The following is a 13,552-nucleotide window of genomic DNA, read 5'->3' on the forward strand; positions in this document are numbered from 1 at the left end:
ATACAACTATAATAACTCAATATTCTTCATACACTGAAAATCCTTTCTAGTTCTTTATAGCATTACAATTTTCAGTATTGAATAATTTTAAAATCAAGAGTAAATTGACAATGTACTCAACATAAATCATTGCAAGAATACTGGATGATAGAATTAAGCTCCAGAATGTTGCTGGCATTTTTCCAACCTACAAAGACACTTTCCTTCCTCCAAATTTAAGTTAATTGCTGTTTATACATACTTTTTACATAATTTGAATGCAAGTGTCATGATTTTTAAGTTAAAAGGGTGAATATGCACCTCTACTTTCTATAATAAAATTTTCTATAATAAAAATAGGTTTATTTCAAAATTCTAAAATTAGATTAATGCAAAAAGCATCCAGACATTTACATCAGGGCCTGGTGGCTTAATATATTTAACATACACTTCATATAGGTTATTTTGCAGGTGCATGGAGAGCACTTTTAATAGTATAAAATAAACCTCAGCTTCTCCAAATATGTGGAACCAGCACATTTTTCCTTGTATTCTCCATCCTGGTACACATATTTCATAGGAATAGAAGTATAAAGCATTTACCCAACCTCCAGGTACTTCCTTTGTATAGTTTCCTACATATTTCTTATGTAACTCCCATTCATCTCTTGGATTAAATTCCACAAGTTCATAACCATTTCTTAATGTAATCTTAAAAGTCAACAGTGAGCCTCAACAGGTTTGGAAATTCATTCTCCAGCCTTTAAACCAGTGCTTCCTAGACAGGTATTAAAGAGAAATCTAAAGAATATGATGTGTGCTACAGGCGGATAAAAAATTTTCCCTTCTGGAAATAAACACTGTCGCCTAAGCATTAAACAGACCTCAGCAAGCTCCTGTCTTTCCGGGACTTCTCAGAGCCTGCAATACGCTGATGTGTACTGTTCACATCCAAGGAGAGGATGGGGTATGCAAGAGGATGGGGTGCAGAGCATCTCTGACCAAGGAAATCTTAGAAAAATTAGTCTTGCTGAAAAACCACGTCTCTACTGAATGTAATTTGGGAAATGCTGGAAAAATTTTCCAGATAAGTCTATTTTTGAAGAACTTCAGAAAAGAGAATGCTAAAAATGTCCACACAGAAACTGTTTTTTACTTTTCTTACTAACATATATCACTGTTCCCTCTCCTTACATTTAAGGAAGAAAAAGGAACATTCAGTCCCTATTAATCCCCTGAAGGCAACTGGACCTTCATCTTTCTCTCTACTGAATAATTCTAATTCCTTTAAGCTTTCTTCAGAGCTCCCACTTTAAAACTCTTGAGTCATTTTTAATGCTTCCTAAATCTTCTACAGTTTGTCTATGACTTTCTTAAAAATGGTAACCATAAACTTTGAAAATAAAACTATAAAAATAAGTAAAAGCTTGTCTTAGTGATTATGTTCATTTTTTAAAAATAAGAGTGTGACATTATACACTGCTTAGGAAAGGCTGCATACTATGTCTGTAATCCCAGCACTAGTGGTATAGCCCAGAATCTAGAGAAATTTTTCTGAAGAAAGTTGGCGGGTCTCCTCGTTCAGTTATCTCTTTCATTTCTGTCATTTTTTTCTTTACATTGTTTTAATAGGAAAGACAATATGTATATTATTCAGTTTTTCATCATCTTATTTAAACTTGACTCCTGTGTTAACCAGGAAATTGGATTTCTATTATAGAAACTTTTTTGCACAAAACATTTATGCACCTGCTGTATAAAAAAATAAATAAAATTAAATTTAAAAATTAAAAAAAATTTATGCATCCAGGATATAAGATTTTCTCCATTGTCAAATGAACAAGGTTTGGGTTTGGAAACAGAGTCCAAAAGAAGAAAAAAGAAACACTATAAAAATGAAATTTATCTCAAAATAACAAAGTGATCAAAGGCATATTCCTACTTCCTCAAGAGAAAAATATATTCATGTGCATCTGCTATAAACCACAAACTAATGAATCCTTGAGAACTAACCTCTCTTTATATTTTCTGCAGTGTTAAAAACAAAATTTAAAATACCAAACTCCACAATCTGTGGGGACTAGATATTTGGGAGCTCAGTTTAAGGGCTGAAATGCAGAAGGAAACAGACTGTTAAATTGGCAGCTGGTGCAAAATACAGAGCTGGTGGCGGAGATGATCATGGCAGTGCTTGAAGGGTGATCAACGGCAGGGAAGGCAGAGTCAAGGAAGGCAATGATGGCAGACCAAGGAACAGCAGGATGGCACGTGTGGTGGGTTGTAGAGGGGCGTGTGAAGGGTAGGGGATGGCAGTGGTGAAAGTAAAGGCACTAGCAGAGGCTAAGCCAAGAGTGATGGTGGCAGGAACAGCAATAGAGGAGACAAAGATGGTAGCGTCTACGTGATACTTGGCATATTATAGTCTTGGAGTAGGACTTAAAAGAACATCAAAAATGCACAGACAAATGAGAGGAGAGTAAGTCCAGTAAGCCAAACAAAGAGTCAGGTCAGAGTAGGGATCAGGATCCCAAGTATCAGGATCACAACTGGGATTAGAAGAAAAGTCATTTCCATCAAGATTCAATAGCAAGAGGTGCGGTGGCTGCCCACAGGAGTGCTAGATAAATCCCAATGCATGTTTTATTGCAGCCTCAACTATCTTCTACTAATGCTCCTGAAATAGCCTTGCCTTCTTTCACCCCACCTTAAAAGATTTCTGATCACTGTGGGCAATAGGGTCCTGGCAATGGGAATGGTAGGTAATGCCAGTAGCTGAGGAGCTGGTTGCAGTCATCGAGAAAGCAGGAGCTGAGAAGCAGTAGGGAGCAATAGTCAAGCTGTATGAAATGTAAGGACCTTCTAGGTAGATCAGGCCTTAAGACTTTTCTTTAGGTTTCCCACCTTATTTCTATATCCAAAAATGGAATTTTTGTCAATCAAATGTGTCATGTAGTGCATCTTATTGCTGTTTCATGCTGTGTCAGTCATGCAGGAATCAGAACCCAACTCAGAAGATTTTAAGAGGACATCTTATAGAGGTGAGGGCAGGGTAAAGGGAACCAAAAAGGAATGCTGCAGCACCTAAAGAAGAGCAACTGAAGGAAGTCATTTCCTGGCCCAGAGCAAGAGGAATAACAGTGTTACTGGAGTACAGTTAGAGCTGGAGGGTGGAAAGAAAGAAACTTGTTGAAGTTGTAGTCATGGAAGGATGCCAGAAACCATGGCCCAAAGAGGAAAAGAAAGGGGAAAAAATAACCCAAAACTCTCTCTTCTACGACCCTCCATTCTCCTGCCATTGACTGGCACCTGCTAGATTTAAACAGGAAGCCAGCTGTCCAGGGAGCCTGGGTAAATGCAGCTCAAAGAGGTCAAGGCCAGCCTCCCAGGGCATAGAATAAGACAGAAGGGCAGAACAGGGACCTGGGTGAGGTGGGGTCATGAACAGATAATAACCAGTACATGTTTATAGCATTAACAGGATGCATAGTTAAACCATGCCAAGAAATCAACTCTCTTGAGCACAGAGTCTTCCCCATTTGACTTCCCTATAGCATGGGGTCCCCAAATTATCAGATGGGTCATGAGTGGTAGGGAATTCAAAGTTATTAAAATACGTTCCAGAACTCCTATGTGTGCCATGCATTATTTGCCAAAGAATGGGACCATAAGCCAGAGCAAACAGAAAATGTATGATAAGTAGCAGCTTTTTGCTTGTTTCTAAAAACACTGAAATAATTTGAATATTGGGAAATATAGTCTAGATTTTTCTTTATTAATATATTTGAATGGTGATGAAAAACTATTTTGCTTTTAATGTCGGTCATTTAAAGGTGATGCTTAATTTCTTAGCAAAGGCTACATAATAATCATTTCTGCCTTTTTGTTCAAGTGCCTAGTATTTGATAAGTTGATTTTAAAAGGAAGTTTTAGACATATGCTCAAAAGTAAAAACATTACTGCTAGTAATAGAGATCATGTGCGTTTGATTTTGCCCTTGTCCTTGTAGATTAGTCAGTTTCTGAATAGAGTTACAAAAAGCCAAGCAGTTTGGTTTGGTACTGGTGTTTCTGTCTGACTCAAAAGTCATTATTTCCCCCTCGTAATATCCCTCCTTCATTAAAAATGTTAGTCTTCTTTCTTGACTGAATGCATAGACTATACTACATTTTTCCCTAAAAATGACTTTCTTTTACTTGGACTGATGCTAAAATATCACAAAATAATGTTTCAGTGAACATGAGGTTTTTATTCATATCTATACTATTAAAAGAGGATCTAACTTTATAACATAAAAACACCATATATTTAAAGTGAAAATAACAGCTTAAAAGGGTAAAGAAATCTTTAAAAATAAAATCAACTTTTCTATGGCAGATGATGGGGATAGACGGAAGAAGAATGTGAGAAACAGTGGCTACATTCACAGCACAGTTAAAGGATTACGCCAGTTTGTGAAAACCATACCATATATTATATGGAGAGAAGTATTAAAATTATTCAACAACAACAAAAATCAATGGAACAAAAGAGGTAAGTCATCACCATGGCGGTCAGTCAGGAAACAGAATTGCTGTTTTCCATGGGAGCTTTTGTTGCTACTTTTCTAACACTTCAGTGGTTGAAAGGAAATCAAACTGTGAGAACTTACTGCCACTCCAGTGAGCCCTGGGGGATTTGTCACAAATTTGGAACCTGAGTGGCCTCAAGCTTCACAGTTCTGGCCCTTAGAAGTGACAGATAGCAAAGAGACCAACAGAGACAGTTAGTTACACAGAACTGAACACCAACATATTTTAAGTTGTGGGGCGAACTTCGGGCCACTTTTCAGTTTTACATTAGACTAAATGACCAAATAATTTCCTCCAAAACATATGCTATACTTAGGAAGTTCCAAGCAACAGCAGATATTTTGTAGCTACTCACAGATAATTCTAAACTTACTCTTGCCTAGAAGAAAGCTTCTGAAAGACTGAAAATTGGATAAATAACTAGAGTAGATTTGCAACTCCTTTTAGACTATTTTATATTGTGTCATTTTCCTAAAAACCTAAAAAAAAATGATAGGAACATTCAAAGAACTTAGGTCTTGGTCCCAGACAGATGATGAACATCAACAGTGTATTTTAGAAGTAGATTTTATAGAGTGAAGTTGACTCCAACTACATAATACCTTCTATTCTATGAATTCTGATATCCTCATTGGGAAACTGCTTGTTACACTTGGAACAAAAGTGTATTGTGTGTTCGTTGAAATATTTATTCAAACATTGTCTCACTCTAAATCAATGTTTCTTAGATGAGGCTCACAAACCTGCTGTCACCTGGAATGTTTGATGAAAATGTGAATTCCCAGCCCCCATACACAGGTAATTCATATGCCTGTTAAAGTCTGAAAACCACTGCTACAAAGAGCTCATGCATTATTTCAGAAGAATATGAAAATTAGAATCTATTTTGCTATGCTTCTGATACTTTTAGAAGATTCTAGGAAATGATGGAAGAATATTTTGAGTAACTTAAGTAGTTCAAAAATTGTCTAATATGAATCAATCATAATACATAGTTTTAATTTCATAAATTTCCCATCCCACCTGACCCCCATCTTCTGGTTAAGGATTTTGGATTCAGTAGATTCTAGAATTCTGTGTAATCATGGATTTTCTACTTCTATAGTCTGGAAGGAAAAAAATCTAAACTTAATGATCAATCAGTATGTTAGCTGATTCTTAAGTATATTTAAAAGCCCCTCATTCTTTTAAATTTAATAATTTTATATACATTAATACAATATATTAATCAGAATATAAACCAGAAATAAATCTTAATACTAAGCAATAAATTTTACAAAAATGTTTATTTAAGTAACTTTTTTCCTATAAATACAAATTATACAACTTAAGCTAAGAGGTTCCCAAATGCAAAGGACTTCTATCTATTTAAGGAAACTTCCATTATGCATAAAATAAGAAACTCATGTTCTAGGAAAAGTTCTATTAAATACATATGAGTAAGAAGCAAAAAGATCACTATTTGAAGATGAAATTATGATTCCTAAATTGAAAATGATTAAATCTATATAGAAGAGCTTAAGAAGCTGGCTGGCTATAAATTAAACACTCAACATATAAATAAAACTTTCTTATATACCAAACATAACATGAAAATAGAAAAAAAGCATTCACAATACAAACAAAAATATAAAATGGCTAGAAATCTAACAAAGAAAATAACACCAAAGTATAAATTTCACTAAAGGACATAAAAAATCTGTCTCTCTTCTCTCCCCCTTATTTTTCATCACTAAACAATCAAGTCAAAATAACTGGGTAAAGCAGGGTAAGGTAGGGCATGGATCCATGATGGCCCAGAGCAAGGTGTCAGACCCTGGCAGGTTGAGGAAGGGTTTCACAGAGGAAAGCAACCCAGTGTGGGGAATCAGAGCATTAGAAGGGCAACGAGAGTATACATAGAGGGGCAAGCCCAGACACAGGCTGTTGGAGCCCAAATGAGATGGGGAGGGTGTTCACGCGGGGAGCAGCCCAACGAGGACTGTCAGAGTACAAGTTGGGTGAAGAGGGCATCTATGCAGAGGAAGGAGCAGTGGCAGCAATGGGAAATTTTTCATACAGGGCAACTGATCAAATGAATAAATATCTTAAGAATACTGGAAGATGTGCTCCTCACTTACAGATAAGCAATTTGCAAATATGGGAAGGAACAAGATCAGAATGAATTCTGTGGTACTTGATTAGATTTGAAGTATTAATGATAACTCATTGTTTTAAATAGGTAGAAAGACATAGTAATATTGATGTAAGTGTCTGTGAATATATATTCCCAGATCTGTCTACTGAGAGAGCCTGGAGGGAGTGACACTCCAATAGCAGTACCTAGCACCCAGATTTTTGCTTTTATATATTATTTTCCTCTAAAAGGAAATAGTCACTGCTAGAAGATAACAAAAGAGAATATCTCGATGACTTTGGGTATAGCAATGATTTTTAGAGACATCAAATGTGTGATCCATGCAAGAAATAACTGATAAGCTGGACTTCATTAAAATTAAAAACATCTGCTCTTTGAAAGACTTTGTGAAAGAGAATGAGAAGACAAGCTACAGACTGAGGGAAAATATTTACAAAATACATATCTGATAAAGGACTGTTATCCAAAATATACAAAGAACCCTTAAAATTCAACAATAAGAAAACAAACTTGATTTTAAAATGAGCCAAAGACTTTAAAAGACACCTCATTCACCAAAGAAAATACATACATCGGAGATAAACTCATGAAAACATGTCCCACATCATATGTCATCAGGGAAATACAAATTAAAACACTATAAAACTATAGTGCTTTAATGCACTATAAAACATTATCACTATACACCTATTAGAAGGGCCAAAATCAGGACAGAGACAACACTAAATGCTGTTGAGGATTCAGAGCAACAGGAACTCTCATTCATTGCTGGTGGGAATGCAAAATGGTACAGCCACTCTGGAAGATAGTTTGGCAGTTTCTTACAAAAGGAAACATACTCTTACCATTCTATCCAGCAACCACGCTTCTTGGTATTGATCCAAAGAAGTTGAAAACTTATGTTCACACAAAAGCCTGCACACAGATGTTTATAGCAGCTTTATTCATACTTGCCAAAACTTGGAAGCAACCAAGATGCCCCTCAGTAGGAGAATAGATAAATAAACTGTGCCACACTTAGGTAATAGAATGTTATTCAACACGAAAAAGAAATGAGCTATCAAAACATGAAAAGACATAAAAGAAACTTAAATGCATATTACTAAATGGAAAAAGCCTATCTGAAAATGCTACATACTGCATGATTTCAACTATATGACATTCCAGAAAAGTCAAAACTATGGAGACAGTTAAGAGATCAGTGACTGTCAGAGGTTAGCGGGGACAGAGGAATGAATAGGCAGAGCACAGTGGATTTTTAGGGCAGTAAAACTATTTCTATATGATACTACAATGGTAAATATATGTCATTATACATTTGTCAAAACCCATAGAATGTATAGCCCCCAGAATTAATCCTAATGTAAACTATGGGCTTTGGGGGACAACAATTTGTCAGTGTAGGTTCATTAATTTTAACAAATGTACCACTCTGGTTGGGTGGCATTAATGAGGGAGGCTACATGTATGTGGAGGCAAGGGGTGTATGGGAAATCTCTGTACCTTCCATTCAATTTTGCATTGACTCTAAAACTGCTCTAAAAATTAGTCTATTTTATTTCCAAAATCATACAAAGGAAATTAATTACCAAAATGAAAATATGCTTACAGATATTGGTTTAATCAAAAATGTCACTAAATATGCCATGCAAATAAAAACATTAATATATATGAGATAAAGATTTTATATATTATATATTACATATATTTGCTAGATTTGATAAGAAAAGTAGACTGACTGAAAACAGATATTGACTTCCTATTTGCCCCAAACTACTCTTTCCCTAGAAAAACTAAATGAAGCGTTAAGTGACAAAAAAAAAAAAAAAGGAAATAGTGCACCTTGGAGAAATTCCTGGTTTCGGGGCTGGAGAAGAGAAAGTACAAGATGAGCCTGGAACATCTTACTGAGCCAGAAAGCAAGGTATTATTTCTCCAAGCATGATAGAGGCATGTCAAAAGGTCACAAGTTCTGCCCCAAAGCACTCCACTGGTCAAATATGGGAAAATTTGAGCAGAAAAAAGAAAGAAGAGATTAACTTGTTGTACCCCCATTAAATAAAGTTGAATATCATGAGTACATCCTGATAAAAAGCAGTTAAATAACTAATTAAAAGTTAGCTGGGAATGAGATATTTATGTAACTTTAAGGCATCGCTTTCAAAGTAATTATTCATTACAAAGGGCAAAAGAGTAACTTTACAAAGAGGAAAACCAGGAGACATCACCTTAATCCAATGCTACCAGAGAGGATTCAGTGAAGAAGAGCGTAACATCCCGTCTATGATATTCTTCCCAAAGATTCATGCTCATAAAGCTAATCATGAGGAAACATGAAACAAACTGACTGACTACCAAAATACTGCCCTATATCCTTAAAACTGTCAAGGTTATGAAGTCAAAAAGATTGAAAACCTGTATCAGATTGAAAAAAGCTAAAGAGACATGGCAACGAAATACAAAACATGATTCTAAACTGGATCCTTTTGTTATAAAGGACATTAACGGAACACTTGACAAAAACTAACAGAGTCTGAGAATTAGATGGAGTAATATATGTTAATTTCCTCATTTTGATGGCTATATTGTGATTAGGAAGCAGAATGTCCTTATTCTTAGGAAAATGCTCACTAACGTATTTGAAGGGGAGATGGGCAACTTACTTTCAAATGGCTTAGAAGAAAGACAGGCATTTGTTTTCTCCTTGCACCTTTTCTATAAGTTTGTTTGTTTCAAAATAAAAAGTGTATAATAATTTGAAAAAAGTGATAGGTAGACTGGGTTCCTGATTCTGAAAATTTAACAGCATAAAGATTATTTAAAATTCATTTGGTTAAGTTAATAAAATTCTAAGAATGTTATTTTAACTTAACAAATATACTACAATCCATCTGCAAGAAAGCCTGGATAAGACAGAAATAAAATACTTTAAAAAGTGTAATACACAGGATTTGTATTACTTGACATTATAAACATATCAGAAATAAACAATAAATCATAACAATGTAGCATTTTTCAAAAATAAACAGATCAACAAAACTGAAGAAAAAGTCCAGAAGATGCATGTACATGTAAGTATTTTGGACATAATAAAGAACACATTTCAAATTAGGATGGAAAGATGCGCTCTTCAATACTGCTATTTAGAGCTTTATCTCTACTTCACAAGAGTGAAGTAAAAGTTTAATTGTAAAAAACTCAAAACATAAAGGTATCTAAAGAAAATATAGGTTAATATGTATATAATTTGGTGTCACAGAAGCTAAGCTTGAAGTCAAAGAAGGAAACCGTAAAGGAGACCTATATTCCCATAAATAGAATAAAGGGACAATAGATTAGAAAAATCTCAAAGATGGAATTCATTTGGCTAATAAAGTGTTTAAATCATTAGTAGTCAAAGTTTTTCCAATTAGGCAATGAGAAAGAAGATCACACCTATTAAAATGGCATATATTAAAAAGAATGTAGGGACTTCCCTTGTGGCATAGTGGTTAGGAATCCACCTGCCAATGCAGGGGACATTGGTTCGAGCCCTGGTCCGGGAAGATCCCACATGTCGCGGAGCAACTAAGCCCGTGTGCCACAACTACTGAGCCCTCATGCCTAGAGCCTGTGTTCCACAGCAAGAGAAGCCCGCACACCACAATGAAGAGTAGCCCCTGCTTGCCTCAACTAGAGAAAGCCTGCGTACAGCAACGAAGACCCAACGCAGCCAAAAATAAATAAAATATTTTTAAAAAGGAATGTAATGTACGGTACTGAAGAGCGCACAATGAACCTTTGCCAGAGGGATTATATATGGCCACCACCGTTAGGGAGAGCACATTGGGAATATACATTAAAAAGACTGGAAATGTACAGATTCCTCACCAAAAAAATTCCCCATTAAAAATTTACCCTACGGAAATAATCAAACAACTGTATAATGTGTATGCAATGTTTGTTGTTGATAACGGGAAAAACAAACCATAAATCTAGAAACAATTAAAAAAATCAAGTAAGTGTTAAATTATGTCATTAAAACAAGCTAATAATTACGTCATCTAAAATTTCACATATAAACATGAGAGATAAATTTATGACAGAGCTTAAGAGGTCATTTTTGTATTAAAAAGTGTGTGTGACACTTCTCAGAAGGAGAGAATTAAAGAGTAAAAGAAAGGCAGAGAAAGAAATTGAAAGGATAAATGGAGTTATCTCAGGATGATAGGATTCTAGGGTTTTTCTTTCTATCTGCACTATTTCTTTTCTAATGATTATAAAGTGAGCATGTGTTTCTTACTTAATAAAAATAATAAAAGCTTTAAAAAGTTGTGAGGAAAACAATCTGAGAATAAGGAGGCAGAAAATTTACAAAATTTTTAGTTAATGAAGAAACAAAACATCTAAAGAATGTAGTTAATTTTTCATATTGTGCCTTCTCTTCATATTTTGTATAACATTATCTGCTATGCAATTTAAAATATCTGCTATTAAGTTACAGAAGAATTGTATAACTGATAGGGATCCAACATTATATTTATAAAACTGCAAGTCATTGTTGCAAGAAATGTTATAAATTTGTACGTTTCTGTGTCATGTATGACATAAAACTAAGCAACCCAAAAGATTTAGCAATGGTATTTGAATCATACTTTCTAAGAGATAATTTAAATCCACATGACGATAAAATATGAATTACTAATTTTATGAAGAGAATGACTGTTTCCATGAAATTAGAAATGCTTATATTTGATTCAAATAATTAAGCAAAATATGAAAACATATATTTTAAATGTAAACAGATTATTTGAAGAATTGAGTTGAAGCATCATATCAAGAACTATTTTTAAGTCATTTCAATTAGTAAACTTTTAAATGACTGTCCAATTCTATAGTCTTAAAATGGGAAAGATACCATTTTTCTAAAAAATATCAGAAAAATCATTTTATTTTCTACACTACAAACTTTCTTGGACTAAATATTTGAAATAGGACTCTAAAATTCAATGACATAAATGACATACAAAAGTAATTTGTGCAGCCACAGGGAATACCTCATGACATGGAAGAATATGTCCAAATACAATACTTAATACAAAAAGGTAGATCATTTTCTATAAACAAACAAATAACACAAAGTACTAATTCCAAATAACCGATTCCCAATGTCACCAGACTGTACTCACAAAAAGTTTTAATTTTACAATTATAAAAGCATATATTGATATTACTGGACATAAGCTTTGAATTAAAACATACAGGTGAAATGCTACAGTTCAATCCATGGTAACAAAAGGATTTATTCTATAAAAAATTATAAAAACATATTTGTAGACTTCAAAATAAACACTTGGGTTTTCTTATATCTCTACCAAGTATATTAGACTCACTTCAGCTATATATTTTAAAGGGATGTAATCTTTGTGCTTGAACCATGCCAGCATAAATTTGATCATACTGAGTTCTAAAGAATACAATTATCATTTGCAAGCATATATCTCTGTATCCCTCCTTTCCAATCTTGATTCCTCCATGTTTTGGAATGGTATCCAAGTAAGGAATAAAGACATTACTTGACATGTAAATTTTTACATGGCTTTACTGGGCAGTCTCAGGATTATACTTGACAGGCGTCTACTTTGTGATCAAAGACAATATTTTCGGAACTGAAGCAGTCATTTAGAAACTGGGAAAGCAAAAGATATGTGAGTTAAGGGGAAAAAAATTCATGCTCCTCCTTGATGCCCTGTTTTTCATTTGACCCTTCAATGCCATTTTTGAAGGTTGGGTTATCATTGAAAGAACAGAATAAAATCAATCCATGAGGTACCATGTATTCTATATACTCTATCTCATTTAATCCTCTTATGCTAAGAGGAAAATACTGCTATTTCCACTTTACAGATGAAAAATGAGACTCAGAGGGATAAGGGGCTTGCCTAAGGTTATACAGCTCATAAATTTGCGGAATGGAATGCATATTTGGGACATTGATCTTGCTTACTCCTTTGGTGATCTAATTCAGTCTCATGGTTTAAATGCCATCTGTATGTCAACAACTGCCAAATACATATTGATATATTATAGATGATACAGATACACAGAGATAGAGACAGAGATATAGCAAGCCTAGATCTCTTGCTGGACTCTGGATTCTTGTGTACAACAGCCCAAAAGACATCTCTACTTGAATCCCTAAAAGACTACTAAGTTCAATATGTCCAAAATTGAACTCCTGAATTCACCTCTCAAAACCTGCTCCACCCTAAGCCATCTCTATCACAGTTGATGGCAAATTCATCCTTCCATTTTCTCATGCCCAAAACCTTATTAGAGTTATCCTGTACTCAACTCTTCTCCTAGAAACTACTTTTAATCCACAAACAAATCCTGTAGGCTCTATTGTCAAAGTATTTCCAGAATCCAAGCATTTTTTTAAAACCACTTCCATATCACCATCCTGGTAAAAGACACTGTTTACCTATATTATTGCAATAGTGTTGTAACTGGTCTCCCCACTTAAAAACTTGGTTTCCCTATACTCTGTTACTGACCCAAAAAACAGAATTGTCCTTTTAAATTGTCAGATTACATCAGTCTTCTGGTCACACCCTTCAATGGACTCATCTTAAGCAGACTAAAAGCCAAAGTCCTTACAAGGGCCTATAAGGTCCTACATGATCTGCACCACTCCCCTGACTTCTGTGACCTCATCTCCTACTTCTCTCTTCCTCCCCCTTATAGCAACTCCTGCCTTAGTTGCTTCCTTGATGATCACACCAGGCGGAATTTTGCACTGACTGTTCTCTTCACCTAAAGAGCTCTTCTTTCAAGTCTTTTCCAGCTTCTTAGTGAGACTTACTCTGACCATCTGATTTTGAATTGA

At 34.7% G+C, this 13,552-nt stretch overlaps 1 protein-coding gene across 7 annotated transcripts in view; it reads right to left on the minus strand.

The window, feature by feature from the left end:
* NLGN1 (neuroligin 1) overlaps nucleotides 1–13,552 on the minus strand; it is an 890,617-nt gene that overhangs the window by 851,242 nt on the left and 25,823 nt on the right. The window lies entirely within an intron of this gene.

The sequence above is a fragment of the Globicephala melas genome, chromosome 4 (genome assembly GCF_963455315.2).
Source record: "Globicephala melas chromosome 4, mGloMel1.2, whole genome shotgun sequence".
Classification (NCBI taxonomy): domain Eukaryota; kingdom Metazoa; phylum Chordata; class Mammalia; order Artiodactyla; family Delphinidae; genus Globicephala; species Globicephala melas.